Consider the following 7543-nt stretch of genomic DNA (forward strand, 5'->3'; position numbering starts at 1 on the left):
TTTCAAAGGCAAGGTCTAAGGGTGTTGATGTTTCTCTACCTAACATTAAAACGTTTGGTGTCATTCCAGTTGTTTCATTTTCTGTGGCTCTATATGCCATCATGACATAGGGCAGTTGTTCATCCCAATCACGATGGTTGTCTTCAACGAACATGCTTAACATAGTGGCTAATGTTTTATTGAATTTTTCTACCATTCCATCAGACTGAGGGTGATAGGCAGTAGTTCTTGTTTTCTCTATTTGCAAAAGTTCACACATTTGTTGGAAAAGTGCACTTTCAAATTGTCTATCCTGATCCGAGTGTATAATATTTGGTATTCCGAACCTTGTAATTATTTCTTCAACCAATATTTTTGCAACAGTGCTAGCTTCCATATTTGGCATAGCGAAAGCCTCTGTCCATTTTGTGAAATAATCTGCTACCACTACAATATATTTGTTTCCCTTTTCTGTCTTTGGCAATTCTCCTAATATATCTATTGCTATCCTTTCCATTGGATACCCTGATCGTACAACTTGCATGGGTGCTTTCTTCTTTGGTATTGGACTTTTTCGTTTTAAACAAGCCTCACAACCTGAAACGTATGTTCTTACATCATTTTGAAGTCCTGGCCAATAGTACCTTTGCTGTATTTTACTTAAAGTTTTCTTGATACCAAGATGGCCGGATGCTTTAATGTCATGGGAATATTTTAAAACCTTAAGTCTATATCTTAATGGTACAACTGTTTGCCATTTCACAGTGCCAGTGTCTATGTCTTCCCACTGTCTGACCAATAACTCGTCTTTAATGTCCAGTCGCGACCACTGTGTCCACAGTGACTTAAGATAATAACTTTCACTACCTATATCTTTGTAGTCCGGTCTATGTCCTTCTTTAAGCCATTTCATAACAATCTGAATGTTTGTATCATTCTGTTGAGCATATAACAACGATCCTTCATTTGTTTCAGTCAACTGAACAGATGCTAATTTGTGGATTCGTCTTTGAATTGGATGGCCATTTAGACCACATTGTCTACATGGAATCCTACTTAAAGCATCAGCATTTTTATGCAATTTGCCAGGCCTGTGCTCTATTTTCATATCATAAGATGAAAGTATCTCAAGCCATCTGGCAACCTGTCCTTCGGGATTTTTAAAGTTCAATAACCAACGTAATGAGCCATGATCTGTTCTTATTGTAAATCTGTTTCCATACAAATAATGTCTATAATATTTAACGAAATGAACTAAGGCCAACAATTCCTTCCTTGTTATGCAATACTGACGCTCAGATATTGTCAATGTACGACTTGCGTATGCTATTACACGTTCCTGACCTTCAATGTTCTGTGATAAAACAGCTCCAATTGCTATGTCACTTGCATCAGTGTCTAGAATAAATGGTTTGGTAAAGTCGGGATGAGACAATATTGGTGATTCTGTTAGCTTTCTTCTCAAAGTTGCAAATGCTTCTGAACATTCTTCAGTCCAGATAAAACGTTTTCCTTTTTCTGTAAGTCTGTGTAGGGGTTTAGCTATCTCTGAAAAATTAAATACGAATTTCCTGTAGTAACCACAAATGCCTAAAAAGGATCTCAGCTCATGTACATTTTCTGGTTCTGGCCAATTCTGAATGCATTCAATCTTCTTAGGATCAGTTTGAATACCTTCTTCTGACACTATATGACCTAAGAACTCAACTTTTTTAGCAAACAAATTACATTTTCTTGCTTTCAACTTTAGGCCTGCATCCTCTAAACGTTTAAACACTTGATCGAGATTGTTGATCATATCTTCAAAGGTTTTCCCTGTGATTATAATGTCATCGAGATATATCAAGCAAATGGACCAGTGTAACCCAGCTAAAATAGTTTCCATCAACCTCTGGAAGGTTGCTGGGGCATTACATAGTCCAAAAGGCATTACACGGAATTCGAATAAACCTTGCCTTGTCATAAACGCAGTCTTCTTTTGATCTTTAGAATCGACTTCTACCTGCCAATATCCCGAGTTTAGATCAAGACAGGAGAACCATTTTGACCCAGATAGCTGGTCAAGTGATTCATCTATCCTAGGGATTGGATATGCATCTTTTGTCGTGACATTGTTGACCTTCCTGTAATCAATACAGAATCGACGTGTCCCATCTTTCTTCTGTACAAGTACCACTCCACTTGACCATGGACTTGAAGATGGCTGGATGATATTTCTTTCTAGCATCTCTTGTACCTGTCTTTTAACTTCCTGGTTCATATGTTCCGGTAACCTTCTTATTGGCTGTTTAATTGGACGGGCGTCACCTGTAGGAATATGATGGTGTATGATACCTGTTCGCCCTATATCTGCGTCCGTTTTAGAGAAAATATGAGAAAATTTATTAAGAAGTTTTAAAACAGCTTTACGTTGCTTTTCGTCTAAATCACTTGTGGCTCTTTGATAGATATCTAACATATGACTAGGTAATTTTGTGCTATTTTTAATAGTCGGCTTTACTGAAGACCTGACGTTTGTTACAGGGCTCATTGAAGCTATGTGAGTACCGGGAAATAGTGTCTGAGAATCTTCAGAGAGATTTATTACTCTAACTGGTATTTTGTTTTCTGCCGTTACTAAAGTCCGTGCAACAAGACCTTTGTCTTCCATGATAGGGCGATCAATTTGTTCTATCAAATATAAGCCCTTATTTGGACTATGGGTATCCCCAATTTTGCCATCAATTAACTTTTCTGCATAAGCCGGAATAACGGTCCTTTCAGAAACTACAATTCTATAACAACCCATTTGACCTGTACAATTTAGACGGCAGATTTTCCCATTTAGTGTCATTGTATTGTCTGCAATACTGATTGAAGCATTTGTTAATTTCATGAAGTCTAATCCTATTATTGCATCTACGTCTATGTCCGAAACTACAACTCCTATTAAAGTTTCTATCCCTTCAATTTCAATAGTTACACGTGTTCGTCCTGTTATATTAAGTGGTGTCCCAGATGCTGTTACAATATCAGAATCAAATGAATCTAAGTTTGTTGGAGCACTTATAGTGTCCATTAATTTGCCAGAAATCACAGTTAATGTGGCACCTGTGTCGACTAAACAAGAAGCCGTGAAACCATTAATATTTGCATTTACATATAGCCCGGAGCCTACTTTAGCTGAAGACCTTAAATTATGTTTGACAGAAGAGACAGGGTTTTGAGTTTGTCGCTTGGGACAATTGAATTTCATATGTCCATATTCACCGCATTCGTAACATGTTTTCTCGGTTTTTCTTTCTGTGTTATTATTATTTCTATATCTTCACGACTTGAATTTCTAAAGGTTCGACCTTGTTCATGTTCTTCTCTACTTCGAGGACCAGTTCTATTAAAATCATTTCTGTTATAAGCGGTTTTCATTTTACCTTCCCGTAATGATTTCTCTATCTGAAACATCGCTTTTTGTAATCTCTGTACATCTTGTTTTAATTTGGACTGACTATCATCTGTATGTTTGAATGATCGCAAGTATCCCTGTCCATCTAATGTCTTTCTTTCTGCTTTGTTAAAAGCCTCTAACTCAACGGCGTGTCTTACAGCATCGTTTAAGCTAGTTGGGCGAGCTTGTTTAATTCTGAGTCTCATATCGGAGCTTATTAGTGAATCTATAAATTGTTCTTTGGCTAGAGTTTCTCTTACATCCGACGGCGCTGACGGGTATGCTAAATTTGTTAATCTCCTTATGTCTTGTCCCATTTCTGATAACGTTTCTGTAGCTTTTTGCCTACGTTCTCGTAACTGAGCTCTATATAACTCAGTTTGATTGGGTGGCGAAAATCTTTCTTGCAGGGCGGAAACCAGCTCTTCATAATTTGGTGTTTTGTTTGTTAAGTTGCCAAAAACGCCCTGCGCTTGTCCTCTAAGCGAAACGGATAAATAAAGTCCTTTTTCTTTTTCTGTCCATTTGTTTATCTCCGAACATGCCTCAAAATGTGCTTTATAATCTATCCAAGAATTAGTTCCATCATATGTAGCTGGCTTCATCATGACAGTTCTTTTTGATGTTGAGCCATATTCACTATTCATATTTTCTGTTTGGCATTGATTTTCTGTAGTTATATTACTCTGTGTAGTCGTATTTTGCTCAGACGTTTGCTTAGGCTTTCGATCTCGAAATGTAACGAATTTGTCTCGGGGACTCATATTTGTATTGAAATTCAATGGCGATGTTTTGAAAATCTCTGTTTTAACATCTTTCAAACCTGCATTATATACAGGTGTTGGCGGAAGAAACCTACGTCGTCTCTCATCAAGTGGTGTTGCCAATTTTCTCTTCATAATTTTAGGTGTTGATGATAGAGGTGCTTGATCTTCCTCATTGGCTTTCAATCCTTGAAGCTGGTGTTGAAATGACATCTGCATAGAGTCTATTTCTCTTTCTAACGATGATATTTCGTTCTGCAATTTAAGAGCTTCATTCTGGCGCTGCAATTCTCTAAATTGCTCATGCAACAATAATAGTTCATCGTCATAGGTTTGGGTCACACCTTCAGCCATTGTATATATAGAGTTGCGAGTCGAAGATAATAGTGATTTTATCTATCAAATCCCACCGCTGCCACCAAATTTGTAACGTGTATCGAGCAGACTCCTAATATATATATATAAATTTTCCTCTAGCTTCTTTGCTATCTTGATTTTGTTAAAACAATTATTCAAGAAATATTAAATATATGTAACAGATCAGTCAAATTTATGGTATATCAATTTGTTTGTGGCCTACAGTATTTATCTTAAAACGCATATACTAATTTTGCATGGGTTTCCAAACCCTAATGATTTGAGACAATTAATTTCTTCAATGATTAAAAGGATATAAATTACTATGAATCAAGAGGCATAAAACAACGTATTATAAAGTCTATGGCATAGGTCTTTATCCTATATTATCTATATTAATTGGTTTGAATATCTGTATCCTTGATCTACTATCCTATATTCCTTATATTCATTAAATGTCCATAGCCTACGTCCGTAGACCTGGGCCTCTGTCCTATAGCCTCTATATTAATCTGCGACACGGTCTTTCTATTTTTCCTGTTACTCTTTCTGTAGCGCTATACACTACAGAAAACACGAGTCAGGAAAGGTAGTTATTTATCCAAAGTCCCAGATATTAATTCAGCTTATCTTCTTCACGATCTGCACTTCAAGAGCTTCAAATAAATTCTGACAACAACTGCTTAGATCCGCCTATTTAAACCATCTAACAGTGGCGCCACCTACATGCTAACAGTAGCGCCATCTACGTGCTTGCTTTTGATTGGCTAATATTCTGTTTACCGGTCTCAAAGACAAAATCATAGATATCGTATTGATCACAAGGAACCAATCCATTAAATGCGTCAAACTAAACAATAACCAATAGATATCATTGTGATAGGTAAGTTATCGTACTTTTAAGATCATATTGATCATATTTGTGTGATAAAATATCTAAAATACTTACTTTAACTAGTATATTTTGTTGTTTATTTACACTGTTTGCAAATGCTTCTGCAGGTAAGTAAATAAAAGGGAAGTAACTTTTGTTGTCATATTATAGGGATCAGTGATTCTTATGTACTACTATATTTTCGTTACACAAGGTCCCCATGTGCCGCCTCAATAGCTCAGTACTAGAGTATCCACTTTGAGTGTAGGGGATCTGTGTTCGATTCCTGGCTGCGTCATAGCAAAGATGTAAAAATGGTATTGGTAGATCTCTGTTTTAGCGCTCAGTAATTTAGAAAAGGTTGTACTAGTCGGTAAAATAAGCACAGGTAGGTATCTTTTCCTAGATACCACGTTTGTCGATCAGGAGCTTTGTACCTCGTGTTGAAAATTGATCAGTATATGCCATTTTAAATAAAGCTCACCATTGCATTTACCTTTTAGGACAAGGATGCCACAGGAACATTTTCAGAACGCAGCCTTCCAAAACAAAACCCCACAGCAACAATACAAAAAGAAAATATATTGGAAGTCGGTATTATAAATTTGTATTATGCATACAGTCAACATAAGCCATGAATTGCTATAGACTGACGTGCGTGCGTGCGTTCGTGTGTGTGTGTGTGTGTTGTAAACGACATACATACACATTAACATTTTCATCAGACTCTATAATATCTTAAAAAATCATCTGCTTGATCAGTGGGAGCAAAACTGGTCCATGAAATAAAGCCCTGATAAGTGTAAGGTATTGCGAATACTGGAAAAAGAATCCTTACATTTTCCAATACATTATACATGGCACTGGACTTAAAAACCTCAGGTGCTGCTAAATACCTTGGGTAAAAATTTCTAAAGATCTAAACTAATCAGCCCATATCAACAAAATTACACCCAAAGCAAATAACTGTCCGTTTCACCAGGTGAAATGTCTAGACAAACAATAAAATAATTAATATAAAGACTTATAACACCTATGCCCGACCTAAAATTGAATATCACTCAACTGTTTACTTCAACACTGTGGTAAAAGTCCCTAAATGACTAATTTAACAGGGTAGCAGCAATGTACAGTCCAGCCCCATGCTTAGTCTATTTGCTGAGAGGCTGGCTACTCATACCATGAATATATTACCACTTTTTAGATTCCTTACAGTTTGTTGGGTTATAGTGATAGTACAGCAGTCTACCTACCCCTCTAATCCGTGACATTCCGTACAAAGCATATGTAAATACATGTACACTATTGACTAGTGTTGACTAGTGCACAAATTAAACTAGAGCTAATGCGACTTAATATATTATGTCATTATTAAGTTTTTAAGCATATATCTATTTCAAGAATTTTAACAAAAACGTTTGATAATTTTAGGGTATTTTTTTATTTATTTATTAATAACTCCCTTATATCTTTAAACGATGTTTCAGCAAATAACTTTTTTATTTACACTACAGTAAGTTCTTTGATTTTTATGCCCCCAAAGATGGGCATATTAAAATCGCACTGTCCGTCCGTCCGTCCGTCTGTTCGTAAATTCTTGTCCGGGCTGTAAATCTGCCATCCATGAAGTGATTTTGAAATAACTTGGCACAAATATTGACCTTAATGAGACGACGTTTCATGCCTAATACCCAAACCATAAGCTACAAGATCAAGGTCACACGTAGCAGTCAAACGTTAATAGGGTCTGTTTCGTGTCCGGTTCGTAACTTCGCCATTCATCAAGGGATTTTGAAATTACTTAGATTAAATGTTTATCATAATGAGACGACGTGTCATGGGCAATACCCAGATCCCTAGCTCCAAGGTCAAGGTCACACTTAGAGTTCAAATGTTTTCAGGGTCTGTTTTTGTGTCCGGTCCATAACTCTGCCATCCATGAAGGGATTTTGAAATGTCTTGGCATAAATGTTAACCATAATTAGACAATGTGTCGTACGAAAGACCCAATCCCTAGCTCCAAGGTCAAGGTCATACTTAGAAGTCAAAAGTTAATAGGATCCTTTTCGTGTCCGGTATATAACTCTGTCATCCATGAAGGGATTTTGAAACAACTTGGCATAAATGTTTACCATAATGAGACAA

The sequence above is a fragment of the Mercenaria mercenaria genome, chromosome 12 (genome assembly GCF_021730395.1).
Source record: "Mercenaria mercenaria strain notata chromosome 12, MADL_Memer_1, whole genome shotgun sequence".
Taxonomy (NCBI): Eukaryota; Metazoa; Mollusca; class Bivalvia; order Venerida; family Veneridae; genus Mercenaria; species Mercenaria mercenaria.